Source organism: Oratosquilla oratoria, chromosome 33, assembly GCF_046742065.1.
Source record: "Oratosquilla oratoria isolate Oo_2021 chromosome 33, ASM4674206v1, whole genome shotgun sequence".
Lineage (NCBI taxonomy): Eukaryota > Metazoa > Arthropoda > Malacostraca > Stomatopoda > Squillidae > Oratosquilla > Oratosquilla oratoria.
In genome coordinates this window covers 22,899,821-22,915,018 of record NC_134809.1, presented here as the reverse complement: position 1 = coordinate 22,915,018, position 15,198 = coordinate 22,899,821, and the positions used below count along the sequence as shown (strand labels likewise).

Genomic DNA, 15,198 nt, shown 5'->3' with positions numbered 1-15,198 from the left:
TCGTGTTTCTGGTATTGAGTGTTGGTGGTTGAGCGGATGTACCCTCCGCGTGACGTCACGGCCGCATGGCCACGGTGAACTCGGTGGTACTTGGTAGTCTGTTTGTCTGTCTGTCTCGCTTTCCGGAGGGACCTATAGGAGGGTCTGAGGGCTATTGCTTGCTGTTGTGGGTTTCCAGTCAGTAAAACTCGTGGCAACAGTTATCATTGTAATGAACTATGCTTCACGAATAATACGACCAACTGTATAACAGAACAAACCAACCTGCGTACAGTAAGTCAGAAATATGCAACGGTGTTAGCATGAATGAGGAAATAGGCTTTTAGGTTTGTTGCTGATAAGTCTATCATAACGTTCTTTGTGAAAATAACGATGGTATCGTATTAAGAGTGTTGACTTGTAAACACCAATATGTCTGTATCATAACGTTCTTTGTGAAAATAACAGTGGTATCTTATTAAGAGTGTTGACCTGTAAACGCCAATATTCCATGAAATCATTGACAATACAACGTAAACTCGGAGTCCACGTGGCGTGTGGACCCGACTTCATAAGGTTTCAGTACTTCCATGTCCTGCTACACTAACTGGAAGCCTGGTGACCTCCTTTCCTTGGCTTCACTCCGAACTGCTTGTAACTGACGATGGGAAGAAAGCTTGACCTCATCTCGGTCTACCTGACCTTGTAAAAGTTGACCTTGTTCACCCTGTTGCCAGACCTTTCATCAGTGACGTGCTCTACAAATTTTGTTCCGATTGACTTAAGATGATTTTATTCACCAAATGCAGTGTCGGGGCGACAGATCGTTTCTTCCGTTTTCTGTCAATGTAGTCTATCACCTTCAGCGAATGCTATAATTATACATCATCCCTTTCTCCTTTATCTTTCGGTGTTGGCAGATCCAGTGCTGTTAGGTGCTTCTTCATAGGGTATACCATCCTACATTCGGTAATATCCGTTTCTCACCTTTCTCACCATACACCAGGTAGGGTTTCCCCTGTCAGTCACGGTGCCTCGTGAATGCTCTCCACTCTCCTCCGTCTGCAAACGACTCCGTCTCCTCAACGTGGTCTAGCGTCTCCCCTCGGGCAACCACTGCTTCACGTATTCCAACTCTTCATCGCTTCCTTGGCCTTCCTATCTCCAATGACCCATGGTGACAGACAATATTCCCCAGAGACAAGGCATGATGATTGTATGTAACACTTACATAGTACCACTATCTCGCTATCCCCATTTCGGGGGATCCTGAATGATTATAATATTATTTCTCCATTTAAAGAATATATGTATTATATGACATGTCCTCTAATACAATATTGTAATAAATGCACTATTGTTTGCCGCCCACGGGCGTAATAAATTTATCAAAACCAAAACCTTGGCCTTCCGACGAGTCTCTTACCAGCTGGATTCTATTTGTAGTATTTCAACGGTTCTCCATTATCCTCCGTTCGCATGACATCCCCATACCATCTTAACTGAGCTCTTTCGATAAAATGTAGTATCGGCTACACGTCCAACTCTCTGGGAAATATCTTGGATGCTGTATATTCTCTCGATCTTGTGTATATCCATCAATGTGTTGAGATCAGTGACACACATTCTAGTCTTGTACGAGTCAGGGTTTCTGTGTTCTGGAAGTAGTTCTGTAATTGCAATATTACAACTATACTAATGCAGCTACGGTAACAAAATCAGAATCGAAATTCTTCAATTGATGAAATGTTGTTACAGAAACGTAAACTGTGGAATACCGTGACTGAGATAAAAAAAAAAATAGTTACGAAAACATACAGCATGATTACCTACTGAGAACTCATTGTCTGACTTCAGGAAGAAGAAATAACATAAGAATAGAGAGCGTCCTTAAGCTTTGTAAATACAGATTAAGCCACCGCATTCAATAACCTGAATACAAACGCATACACACACAAACACACGTGAATATGTCGTAATAGACGAAAACGTTTAGTATTACGAACTTTAATTTCCCCGTGGTTTCTGCATTATATATATATGTGTATATATATATATATATATATATATATATATATATATATATATATATATTGTGACAAGTTAAAGAAGGTGTCTAGTTCCAAAGCACAGAGTGAAACCGGTCAGGAATAAACTAAAAAACTCGGAACTAGACTCGTGACTTTTTCCACCTTCATCAATATAATATGTATATATATATATATATATATATATATATATATATATATATATATTATATATATATATATATATATATATATATATATATATATAATGTGCCTACGTAATGAAATCATCAGTCGTCTGTTGGTTAATGAAAAGTATGACGCACAAAGAACATTCACAGTCACGCGGGCTCCTTTCTGCCCCATCAACGCGGTGACGTGCTACACAGATTTAGTTCCAGCTAAGAGGCTATTTTTATTCAAGCCCAAGAAAGACCTTCACCCTGAACGAGTCTCCAAACGACCGAAATCTCGATCATGACAGATCATAAAATATCCTCATTACGGTTAGAGAGAAAGAAAGAAAACAATTAATTACGTTTGTTACCGTGTTGAACCCAAGTATGACGCTGCTGTAATTCTATCCAGCGACAGAAACCTTGATTTCACCAACACCGTTTACCATGTGATTTTATGATTTTATTTTACGTGTGTGTGTGTGTGTGTGTGTGTGTGTGTGTGTCTGTGTCTGTGTCTGTGTGTGTGTGTGTGTGTGTGTGTGTGTGTGTGTGTGTGTGTGTGTGTGTGTGTGTGTGTGTGTGTGTGTGCGCGTGCGCGATTTACCATGGTCTTTGATTACATACTGGTCCCGTGATCGACAGCTATTACCCTCCCGAATGAGAGCTCAAAGCTTATGCATTGCCCGATCTGTGAGTAATGCTGTTACCTCGCTCTCTCTCTCTCTCTCTCTCTCTCTCTCACACACACACACACACACACACATATTCCAACTTGTTTGTGTATGCATGTTTCCATATGTTTGGGTATACGTTGGTGTGAGTGTGTTTGCATGTGTGTGCTTGTGTGTCCGTGTGCATGTTTGGGTGCCCGGGTGCGAGAAATCGGCCGCAGGCAGATCAAGCAGATGACGAAGCACACATCAAGTACATGTCCCAATAAGTAGTCATCCTGGGTGCTGCGATATGAGAAATACTGCGAAGAAATGTACTAGTTGTCAACTCTCATCTCTTTCCTGCTGCCAATAGCTTTAACAAAGGTGACGCAAACAAGGTCATCATATTAAGACAACAGGGCAGGACTCGCAGTAATGGATTTAATTTGGGACAAATTTAGATTTAAGAAGGAAATAGGAAAGAATTGGTTAACTAATAGGGTAGTCAACGAATGGAATAGACTTAGTAACCATGTAGTGACCGCTGAAAATATCGGTTGTTATAAGAAACGGTTCAACAACTTTATGGATGGGGATGACAGGTGGTAATGGACATGGAGCTGCCTAGTGTAGGCCTTATGGTCTCTTGCAGTCTGCTTCCTTATGTTCTTATGTTCTTAATAGCGTAACCCTATATGCCAATAGCCAAATAGCGGTCCCTGGCTCCAGGCTGTCTGTCCGTGCTGATTGCGACGCTATTTCTTCTCGTCGATCATGGAGGACCATCTTCACCAGGTCATCTTCTTCTGGTTCTAACTGGATGCATGTTGTCTGGTTGAAAGCAGTGAATGAACTGGATTCTGGATTCCTAGGAATGACCACCCGCTTGCGCGGGATCGTTTTTTGTGGGAGGGGAAGAATGTCTGTAAGAAAATGAAAAGACAGTAGCGTATAAAAGAGGGCTATTGCCACCGGGCGATTTGCGAGCGATTAGGGGCTTGTTGGTGGTCGTGGCTCGGGAGAACTGGACTGGGAGCTTGGGCGGCGGCTTCAACGCCTGGAGGAAGAATGAACTGACTTGCCAGAACATAATGCCTCTATATAAACTGGAGTGTCAGCTCAAAGTGTTACAAACTGGCATGTGACAGCCTTGAATGTTCAGTGATAAAGAGGTGTGAAATACTTTGACATCTTTGAAGGATGGTTTTGTATCACAAAATTTGTTGTTGCTTTTCATGACTTAATGGGAAGGGTGAATTGATGGGTGGTAGGTATTTTCAAAGACCACTGAGGCCGACTTCTCTTGTATTCCTTCCGTGTGTTTCGTATATGTGTGCGTTTGCGTGTGATTCACCATGGTCTTTGGATCACGTGTTGGACTCGTGATCGACAGCTATTTCCCTCCCGGAAGAGAGCTCAGAGCTCGCATGGGTAATGCTGTGATCCTACACGCACACACACACACACCCAACTCCCCGCCCACGAGAGTTGGGGTAACAAATCGAAGCGCAGCGATACTGAAATTATTTCAGCCCTGGGCAGGATTCGAACCCGGACCGCTGTAGTGGCGGGCGAGAACTCTAACTACCGCGCCACGAGGTAGGTGTGTGTGTGTGTGTGTGTGTGTGTGTGTGTGTGTGTGTGTGTGTGTGTGTGTGTGTGTGTGTGTGTGTGTGTGCGCGAGCACGCGTATGTGTGTAACATGATGTCATTCCAAGGCGTCGTTGATCATAACACTGTCTGGCTGGCCTATCATTTACACACACACACACACACATACATACATACATACATACATACATACATACATACATACATACATACATACATACATACATACATACATACATACCGTCCTATTATGAACAAAGTAAACACGATCAATAAATGTTACATTGGATTGCTACAAAAATACGAACAAAACTCAAGAAAAATACGTATAACAACTCTTCACTCATACATTGCTACCCAAAAGGAATATTATGAAAAGTTAGACAAGGCAGGATTTCATCAACAACATAGTATTCACACGCAGAAGATAGTTAAAAAAAAAAATACGAACTCTAGATAACTTTACCCTCCCGTTTCGTTTTTGACTGTTATGTGGTTCCGTTCCCCGATAGGGATTTTATCACGATTTTCTTTGTTACTGCTACCACAAGCAAAATACACTAAACGCCTGTGTGTACATACACACACATGCAAGCACACACACACACACACACAAATAATGAGCTCTGAGCTCACTGCCGTAGGATGGTGTCTGGCTGTCTCGACAGAGACTGCAGCAGATCCGAGGTGAATACACACATGGTGTGTGTGTGTGAGCGAGAGAGAGAGAGAGAGAGAGAGAGAGAGAGAGAGAGAGAGAGAGAGAGAGAGAGAGAGAGAGAGAGAGAGAGAGAGAGAGAGAGAGAGAGAGAGAGAGAGAGAGAGAGAGAGAGAGAGAGAGAGAGAGAGAGAGAGAGAGAGAATTTACCTTGGAAGCACCAATTCTAGTATTTACCTAGTTGTATTTTACGGGACGGGGAGCTACTCTCGTGGTGTCCCGTCTCTGTATCTCGCCATATCTAATTTAATCTTAAATTCTCGTGTGTGTGTGTGTGTGTGTGTGTGTGTGTGTGTGTGTGTGTGTGTGTGTGTGTGTGTGTGTGTGTGTGTGTGTGTGTGTGTGTGTGTGTGTGTGTGTGTGTGTGTGTTTGTGTGTGTGTGTGTGTGTGTGTGTGTGTGTGTGTGTCTGCGCGTGTGTGTGTACATTTATGTATGTATGTATGTATGTATGTATGTATGTATTGTATGTATTGTATGTATGTATGTATGTACGCATGTATGTATGTATAGACATGTAGATAGAAAGAAATATGCATATTCTTCTAGCTATAATAATGCAGCATGAAGATCTCGCTCTAATTGACGTCAGACGATTTTATTCACTAGATGGAACAGCGCAGTGCTGAATATATCAACCCGTCCCTTCTATCAAGGCTACGTGGACAGCAACAACATAAAAGCTTGTAAAGACAAATGGCCCACGTTACATCGGGATTCGGCATCCCTTATCTCCATGTCTTATCGCGGCTTTTGTCTTGAACCGTGTCCCCTTTAGAGTACAGTGACGCACTGCACTGCGTTGCTGACTGGAGCCAGACCCACGCTTTGAACTGGGAGACGATCGATAATGACTTTGCTCAGGTTGGAGTGCGGTTCTTTGATCTCTAATGAAATTACCTCCCGTTCGTAAGTCACAACTAAATCTAAGCAGTAAGACTCGGTGCTGTAAAGGTTGTTTTATCTTTAATCCCTTTCCTGAATAACACATGCGCCTTTGGCGTGGATGAGGTTGATCTCTCGATTGTATGTTTTCTCCAGTTGGATAAAATCAGCTGGTGGAAGCCGGAGTAAGAGATAGGCGACCGTAGTGCTTGCTTTCTTCTTGCTTGCACATGAGAGCTCATCGAAATGATAACGACGTTTTCCCTCATGCATGAGGAATGATGATATGAAATCACAGTTTATTGTGTGTCTAAGTTAAAGAGAGGAGAAAACCTGGTGATAACAAGGATGCGCAGCCCTGAATACTCTTGACCTTCCACAGCTGATGCCTATGGCTGCAGGGATGGCCGGAACTTGCTAAAGGGTCAGAGGAACGAATCTAGGTAGAAAAATCACAGGTAAAAATGGCCACAAAAAAAAAAACAGGGCAATGTTAGCACTGTTTTTATGTTTGGGAACACAGTTTAATACCATTACTGAGTTTTGCTTGTTCTGTGGCATTATTATCCTACTCTAGCTTTTTTGCCCCGAGAAGACGTTGATGAAGGTATGAGATTCCCCAAAACTGTCATTCCACAACATCCACCTGTAGCCGAGGAGTTGCTCAGGTACTTCGACTGTTCTTGTGCAAGTGGCTCCTTTCGACTGATACAGCAGCCAGTTCTCATGTCCAGTGATGCCTTGATGCCTCTGAGAATGCGTTACATTCCACCTCTGTTTGCCCCTCAACTATGGAATATGCATGATGACACCATGAACACAATGCCCGTGCCAATTACATCTGCGAAGGGTGAAATAAAATATTCTTCAACCTTGTTGGTTTCTACCATCATTTAGTCTGACATGCCATTAAATGGTTTCAGCGTGAAGAAGCGAGTCACCATTATCCAGCAAGATGCTGTTGGCAACTCCCCTCAAAGATGAGTTCGTCGACATTATGTGTAGCTCCAAGAACGCCTTCGTAATTTGCGTTGCTCGCCGGAGGACCACAAGACTGTGGCAGAGTTTCTTCCTGGAATATTCGTTTTAATCATCAGCATTAAAAACACTGAAGGTACATGTAATTCCACAATGTTATGTAAGCTATTTTCAATCTGTACAGAGCATGTATTGTCAATAAATGACTGACTTAAATACTTTTGTTTGACTACCTTACTGTAATTAACATATTTAACAAAACGTGATTTTTTCACATACTTGTAATGCCACCATATATAGATAATGTTGTCAATATGTAGAAATTATGTATTGCCAGTTAATAAATTATCTAAAAAAAATATTTTATTATCTAATTGTTTAAGGTATTTAGATAAATTGGAGCTTCCAATGACTTTATTATCAATGTGACTTTTTTTCCCTAACCAAAACTGTGACTTTTTTCTGTGGCCTTTTTTTCCTAACCAAAACTATAATTATTTTCGGTGACCTTTTTCCAGTGACTTTAGACGGTAGCGCGGGCTGCGTCGACTACTCACCGGATGTGGAGCCACCTGAGGAAGGCGGGGTTGGTCGCAGGTTACCCAACTCGTCCAGCTCTACGTTCTGCAAACTACTGGCACTCCCGCTGGTTGTAAGCGTACTTTGTCAGCGGCGACTGAATGGCGTGGTAATGTATGACTCCGAGTCCGCCCTATAGGCCATCTCGTCTTCGCAACCCATACACCGCCCCCTCATTCATCACATTTTACAACAATTAGTTACAACTCAAGAACACTCTCTCGCCATAAGCTTTCTGTGAATTCCCTCCCACGTTGGAATCGCTGCGAATGAAAAGGCAGATCTCCTTGCCAAAAATGTCTGTAAACTGCCATTGCCCTCCGCCCCCCTCTGCTATAAGATCATACACTCTGCCGCTCTTTTAACCACTCCTCCACATGAATGCAGAGAGTCTCTCTCTCTCCCGAGGTATTGCAAGCACGGACCCCTCGTTCGCAGACACAATATCGTGACTGCACGGCTTTACCAGACGTGTCTCTGAGGCAGGGGACGTACCACACCACACTACTCTACCTGCAAGCTATGCGACCGTCCTAACTCCAACAGTCTCCACCACCACTCTCTCTTAACTGCCAATAATCTAGACACTGTCCTAATTCGACACCTACATTTTGGTGGATGCTAAAGCTTAGCTCACCTTGATTACCAATATATTTCCCCTTACATGAGGGTGTAATGGAACTGCCTAGTGTGGGCATTGTGGTCTCTTGCAGTCTCTTTCTCATGTTCTTATTATTGCCGTACAGCTTTACTGTACGTAGCAACGTGACCTGCGCGTCACGCATACAATGTATAAATAGAAAGTACCTATTGTACTAGGTTTGTTGCTCTATGAGCATAATAAATTTATATAAACATATTAACAGTGACTTTATTACCGGCCACGTAAACGAATCACCCTATCGAGACCTCCCCCACGGCGCTGCTGGAGAGCCCACAATAAGACACCGTGGCCAGTCCAGGCTGTTGTTTGACCCATGGCTAAGCGATATTGTACATTCGAGAGTAGAGTGCGGCCTCCTTCCCCATCTGGAAACGATCAGATGTGTACTTGCATATACGTAGTTTGGTCGGCGGAGCGACGTCTTTGCCTGGGTCTTCCACTTGCAGTAATATCTTACCTGATGAACGCCCCAATTCACGTCCCTCGTCTCCAGGCCCTACGCCTATGACGTCGGGAAAATCGATGGGCAGTCTGTAGGAGTATCTCTTGCAACCTCCGTACTGCCACTTGTTATAAGTGCCTCAATAGGTTACGAGAGCTACAAATCCTTCATTGATACCGGTTCACTAGTACCCTTGTCACCTTATGACTCAGATTTGTCTCCTCATCTTAGACCGACGGTAGTTCCTCTAACAAATGCTCCAGGGGCCCGCATACTCACGTAAGGCGAAGTCGACGTTGAACTTGGAACTCAACGTATCAGACCTTCTTTTCCATGGTCCTTTGTCATTGCTGATGTCGTACGCCCTATATGTATATATGGAACAGATTTCTTAACTGCTCAATCATTGATTATAGATTGTAAGAACCTGTATCTAGTTGATCCGTCCACCGGTCGCACCATTCCCCTTAAGACTTCTGATGTTTCTACATCTTCACACGCGGTGCTTTATGGGGATATTGATTCAAAAGCCATTGCTCTTCTTTTGAAATTCCCTGTACTCACCGCACCAATGCAGTTATCAAATACTCAATAACTGGAAGGAATTACATGCCATCGCACAGATAAGGGTAATTCAGCTCCAATTTCATTTAAGGCGAGGCCATAGACAGGTGAGAATCTCAAGGCTGCTAAGGATGAATTCCAATTTTTACTCAATACTGGAATTATTCGACGCTCCAATTCACCTTGGGCGTCTCCGTTTCCTTTGATTCCAAAGAAAGAACCACATTCCTGGAGACCATGTTACTTAACAATAAGCATATTTGACTAAGACTTACAACGTGTATATCTGCAAATTCCTGTCGCTGAATAGGATATCCCTAAGGCTGCGTTTCCACCGAGCGAGTCTCGTCAGATTCTCTTCAACCGTTGTGATTTCGTTTGGGTAGAAACGACTTCGGTTACAATCTTTCGTTTTTTCAATCTTCAAATATCAAATTGCCTTTGTGTCATGTATTGAGAAACCGAATGGCGAAATGAAAGGAGCTAAACCTTCACAAATCTTGGACAGATTGTTGAAATGTTCTTAGGGAAGTCTAGAATGTTGCAAACAAAGTCCTCTTCCAGCTGTTCGAATTCACAGCATTTGACGAGAATCGACCCTGACTCGCTCGGTGGAAACGCAGCCTAAGACCGATATGAATTCTTCTAACTAGACACCTGTTAGGTCATAGCCTGTCAGCGATATGCATATCACCTGGATTATCATTTGAGTTCTTATGCATGCCTTACGGCTTAAAGAATGCTGGATCTACCTTTCAGCGCTGCACTGACACATTACTAGCTAATGCAAACAATACCATTACGTACTCGGTGACGTATTGGTTGCTAGTGAGACTCTTGAGGAGCATATTTCCAATGTTCAAACTGTTCTTTCCATTTCGGCTAAGAACAACATGAGACTTATCCTCAGCAAATGTGAATTCTTCAAGTCAGAATTTACTTTTCTTGATTACGAGATTAGTTCAAAAGGGGTTAAGCCGCCTAAAGAACGTACCATAGCCATTCCAGCCATCCCTTTGCCCCAGACTTCACAGGTTTTGCGCCGTTTCATGGGCATGATAAATTTCTTTCGGTCCATGATCGCTAAATTTCCAACCGTGGCCTAATTCCTAACTGAGCTTCTTAAACAGTATCCATCTTCAAATTGTCTCACTTGGACAGACGCAACAAAGGACTACTGAAGTAAGTTGAAACAAGGACTGTCCAACCTTAGCCTACCCCTCACCCATACCGACAGACTATCAACTCGTGACAAACAGTTCAAGCCTTGCCGTTGGTGCCACCCTCTATCAAGTCATAGACGACGAGTCAATGCCCCTGAGTTTTTGCTCAAAGAAACTATCGCACACACAACGTACTTCCTCTACCTACGACCGCAAACTATTGGCTGCCTATCTCCCAGTCTTGCATTTTAAGTCCCTTGTTAAATCTGACAGACAACAACAACAACTCTCTGCCATGATGAATTGGAAACTTTCAAGCCTATACTATCTAAGTTCACCTTACCCTCTAACTTGACACTTTGGTGTGATACCTCTACTAAGACTCCTTAAACTTTTGTCCCGTTATCCTTACGAGATAACGTAGTCTCTTCCTTGCATAACCTTTCCCATTCTGGTGTTCAGTCCACCTCCAAGTTAGTGAAACAACGCTACTTCTGGCCTTGCATTGACAAAGATGTGAAGAAAAATGTCAGAGAATGTCTTAAATGTCAACAGGCTAAGACTATACGCCACACCTCCTCAATTGTTTCACCTATATCTACTCCTGCTGACCGTTTCCAAATAGTGTACATTGATATCGTAGGACCACTGCCACCTGCTACCCTTCCTAACTATCCTTATCCTCTTCCATACAAATACATGTTGACTTGCATCGACCGAGCAACTCGTTCGACTGAAGCGATTCCCCTTATCGACACCACTGCCATTTCAGTAATAATTTCTTTCATGAGTGGATGGATACGTCGTTTCGATGTCCCACTTAACGTCATCACGGGTAGAGGTTCCCAGGTCGAGGGTAAGATGAACTTAGCTAACGGAATAATTAAACGTTGTTGGCGCTCTCTGAAATCTGCTCTTCGCGCTAGGCAGGATAATTGGCTCTATTCTTTACCCATAGTCCTTCTTGGCCACTAAATTTCCCCCATTTACCGCAGTTACCGGCGCTCATATGTTGTGTCCTTCCTTTGCCATCACTAAGGAACACACCGCCACGCCGGATGACGCAACCATCCCCCACCTTAAGAAATAAAGTCCATAAATTTTCATGACCTTGCGTCCAGTGACTGCCATACACTACCACAACCATACGTACCTCATGACCCTCACTCTTGCTCTAAAGTTTGGGTGAGGATTGAGAGAATTCATAAAAGTTTGGAGGCTCATTCTCGCGTAGATGACGTCCCAGTACCCAGCACACCTCCCATGACCAACGTCACTGACTCAGACACTTCGTGCACGACTGACGTCGACCATCCGAGTACTCTGCAGCAAACATCTGTTGCCTCCACCAGTGCCCTTGACAGCTCTATTACCTTTCCCATTCCCGCCTTCTCCCTTCCTTTCCTCCTGTTCGGGCAGGATCGTTCGCTTCCGTTATCATTCTGACTTTTTCTACTATTGACCCTTTTCCTTTTCCATACCCTCCGTTCTTGGGTGTGTGTGTGGAGGTGGGGTATATGTAATATTTTTCCTTTTAGAGTATATGTAGTAATTCTTCCCTTTATAGTATAACTAGTAATTATTCCCTATATTGCATATGTAGTACTTAATCCCTCCATAGTAATAGTTTTATGCACGTAGTACCTTATACACACTCCGCCTTTGCACTGGTGCCACATCTGTATTCCACAAGTATTCATCCATTTTGTATAACGTCACCTCTAATAATTTTGCATGCAGATTCCTCATATATATATATATATATATATATATATATATATATATATATATATATATATGTATATATATATGTATATATATACATATATATATATATTATATATATATATATATATATATACATATATATATATATATATATATATATATCTATCTATATATATATATACCTATTTTATTCTACCTACGAATTCTATCTGGCAACAAAGATGCCAGAATGTGTGTGGTGCATAAGTACCCCACAAGCATACTTGTGCGTAAGATGCAAGTTCATGCATGGTAGAGTTGTGTGGTAGCTGATCTGACTCAATAGTCGGAGGCTAGAAAGGGTCACCGCAATTAGGTCGCGTCTGGTCAGGCGTCAGGTCGGTCCCTTGTGTATATAAACTGCCTGCACCGAGTGGGCAGGCCATTTCAGATTCAGACATTCAGTCAGTCAGTCTAACCTCTGTACTTGTAGCGCATCACTAGGCCTCCACGGTCGATCCCCCATTTGGGGACCACGCCACGTCCGTCCTTAGGCCGACGCACACGTATCTTAACTAGAATAAACTGTACAAGCCATACCGCTAATCGCTCTCCCTACCATTGACCGAGTAACATATTCCCATATGTTTCATGTGTGCCATGCTCGATGCCCTTGTAGTGGCCGGCCGTGGTGAAATTAACATTTTGAGCCAATACTACTTGTGTTTCACTTATCCACGCAAACTTCTTCTCACCACCACATACCTAAGCTTCTACATATACAATCATATGAAAAAATGAGTGTGTGTGATTCACCATGGTCTTGGATCACGTGTTGGACTCGTGATCGACAGCAAGTTTCCCTCCTGGAAGAGAGCTCAGAGCTCATATATGACCGATCTATGAGTAACACTGTGACCTTACACTCACATACACACACCCAACTCCTCGCCCACAAGAGTTGGAGTAGCGACTCGCAGCGCAGCGACACTTAAATTATTTCAGCCCTGGGCGGGATTCGAACCCAGACCGCCGTAGTGGCGGCCGCGAACGCTACCACTGCACCGTCAAGTCGTGTGTGTGATTCACCATGGTGTTGGATCACGTGTTGGACTTGTGATCGACATTTATTACCCTCCCGAAAGAAAGTTCAGAGCTCATATATGACCGATCTATGGGTAATGATGTGACTTTACACGTACACACACCTAACTCCCCGCCCACGAGAGTTGGAGTAACGACTCGCAGCGCAGCGATACTGAAATTATTTCAGCCCTGGGCGGGATTCGAATCCGGGCCGCCGTAGTGGCGGTCGCGATCGCTACCACTGTGTGTGTATTTACCTAGTTGTATTTCACGGGAAGGAGAGCTACGCTCGTGGGGTGCCGTCTCCATATCTCATTTTATCTAAACTATTTTTAAATTCATGTATTGTTCTTGCACACACTATTTTTTCATCCAACTTGTTCCAACTGTCTATTACTCTGTGAGGAAAGCTGTTCTTTTTCAGATCTCTTCTATAGCTGTCCTTCTTGATTTTCCTTCCGTGTCCTCTTGTGTTTCCATCATCCCATTTTATCAGATTCTCTCTATCAATAACTTCTATGCCTTTCATGATTCTGTAAATAGCTATCAAATCTCCTCTCTCTCTTCTTTGCTCTAATGTCTGTAGTTCAAGTTTTGCTAGTCTCTCTTCATATGATAGTTTTGAGAGTGTTGGTGCCAATTTTGTAATTGCTCTTTGTATTCTTTCAAGTTTTTTTATACATTTTTTTGTACTTGGTGACCATACTGTTGCTGCATATTCCAATTTTGGTTTTATCAGAGTGGTTAGAATTTTCTTCACCATTTCTTCATCCAGGTATGCAAATGCCACTTTGATTGTTCTTATCAAATTATAAGTTTCTCCAAAAATCTTATTTATATGTTTCTCAGGTGACATATTATTCATAACAATGACTCCCAGGTCCTTCTCATTCTCTACTTTTTTTATTCCTTCTTCTCCCAATTTATATGATCCTATTATTCTGTTTTTGCTTTTTCCAAATTCCATTATACTACACTTTTTAGTGTTGAACTCCATCTCCCACTTCCTACTCCATTCCTGTACTTTGTTCAGATCATTCTGTAGTGACTCACAATCTTCATCCGTTTTCACTTTTTTCAACAGTTTTGCATCATCTGCAAAGAAGCTCATATAACTTTTAATTCCTTCATCCATATCATTAATATATATAGCAAACATTATTGGGGCCAGAACTGTTCCTTGTGGGACACCACTTATTACTTCATCCCATTCTGAGTGTTTATCTCTTATCACCACTCTCATTTTTCTTTCTTGCAAGAAGTCTTCCATCCATTTAAGCAGTTTGCCCTGTATTCCTCCTTCAGTTTCTAATTTCTTAAGCAACTTTTTGTGTGGTACTTTGTCAAAAGCCTTTTTCAAGTCCAGAAATGCACAATCAGCCCATCCATCTCTTTCTTGTATTATGTCTATTAGCCTTGAATAGAAACATATCAAATTGGTGACGCATGATCGTCCTTGTCTGAATCCAAATTGCCTTGTATTTAGCACATTGTTTTTTTTCTAAATATTTTACCCATCTACTTTTGACAATTCTTTCACAAATTTTTGCTATTGTACTTGTTAGAGAGACTGGTCTATAGTTGGTAGGGTCTTCCTTATTTCCCCCTTTATATATAGGTACTATATTTGCTCTTTTCCAATCTTCTGGGACTTTTCCTTCTTTCAAGGAACTGTTTATTATGCTATGTATTTTGTCTGCCAGTTCTTTCCTGCATTCTTTCAAAATCCAGTTTGCTATTTCATCTGGTCCATGCGATTTTCTAACATCTAGATTACTCAAGTGTTTCAATATTTCATTCTTTGTTACTTCTATTTCTTTCATGGGGGGACTTTCTCTTTCCATTCGATCTCTTCAGGTTGTATGTTCTCTCTTGTAAACACTGATTTAAAATGCTTGTTCATAATTTCTGCCATTTCTAATTCCTCTGTATATTCAACTCCTCCTTGCCTTAATTTTTCCAAA

General features: G+C 42.3%; 1 long non-coding RNA gene across 1 annotated transcript; it reads left to right on the top strand.

Annotated features, from left to right (window-relative positions):
- The first annotated feature begins 6,244 nt into the window (after positions 1-6,244).
- On the top strand, positions 6,245-8,370 carry LOC143018017 (uncharacterized). Its single transcript, XR_012965722.1, has 3 exons — positions 6,245-6,509; positions 6,975-7,165; positions 7,548-8,370. It is a non-coding gene; the product is annotated as an uncharacterized LOC143018017 (long non-coding RNA).
- The last annotated feature ends 6,828 nt before the right edge of the window (positions 8,371-15,198 follow it).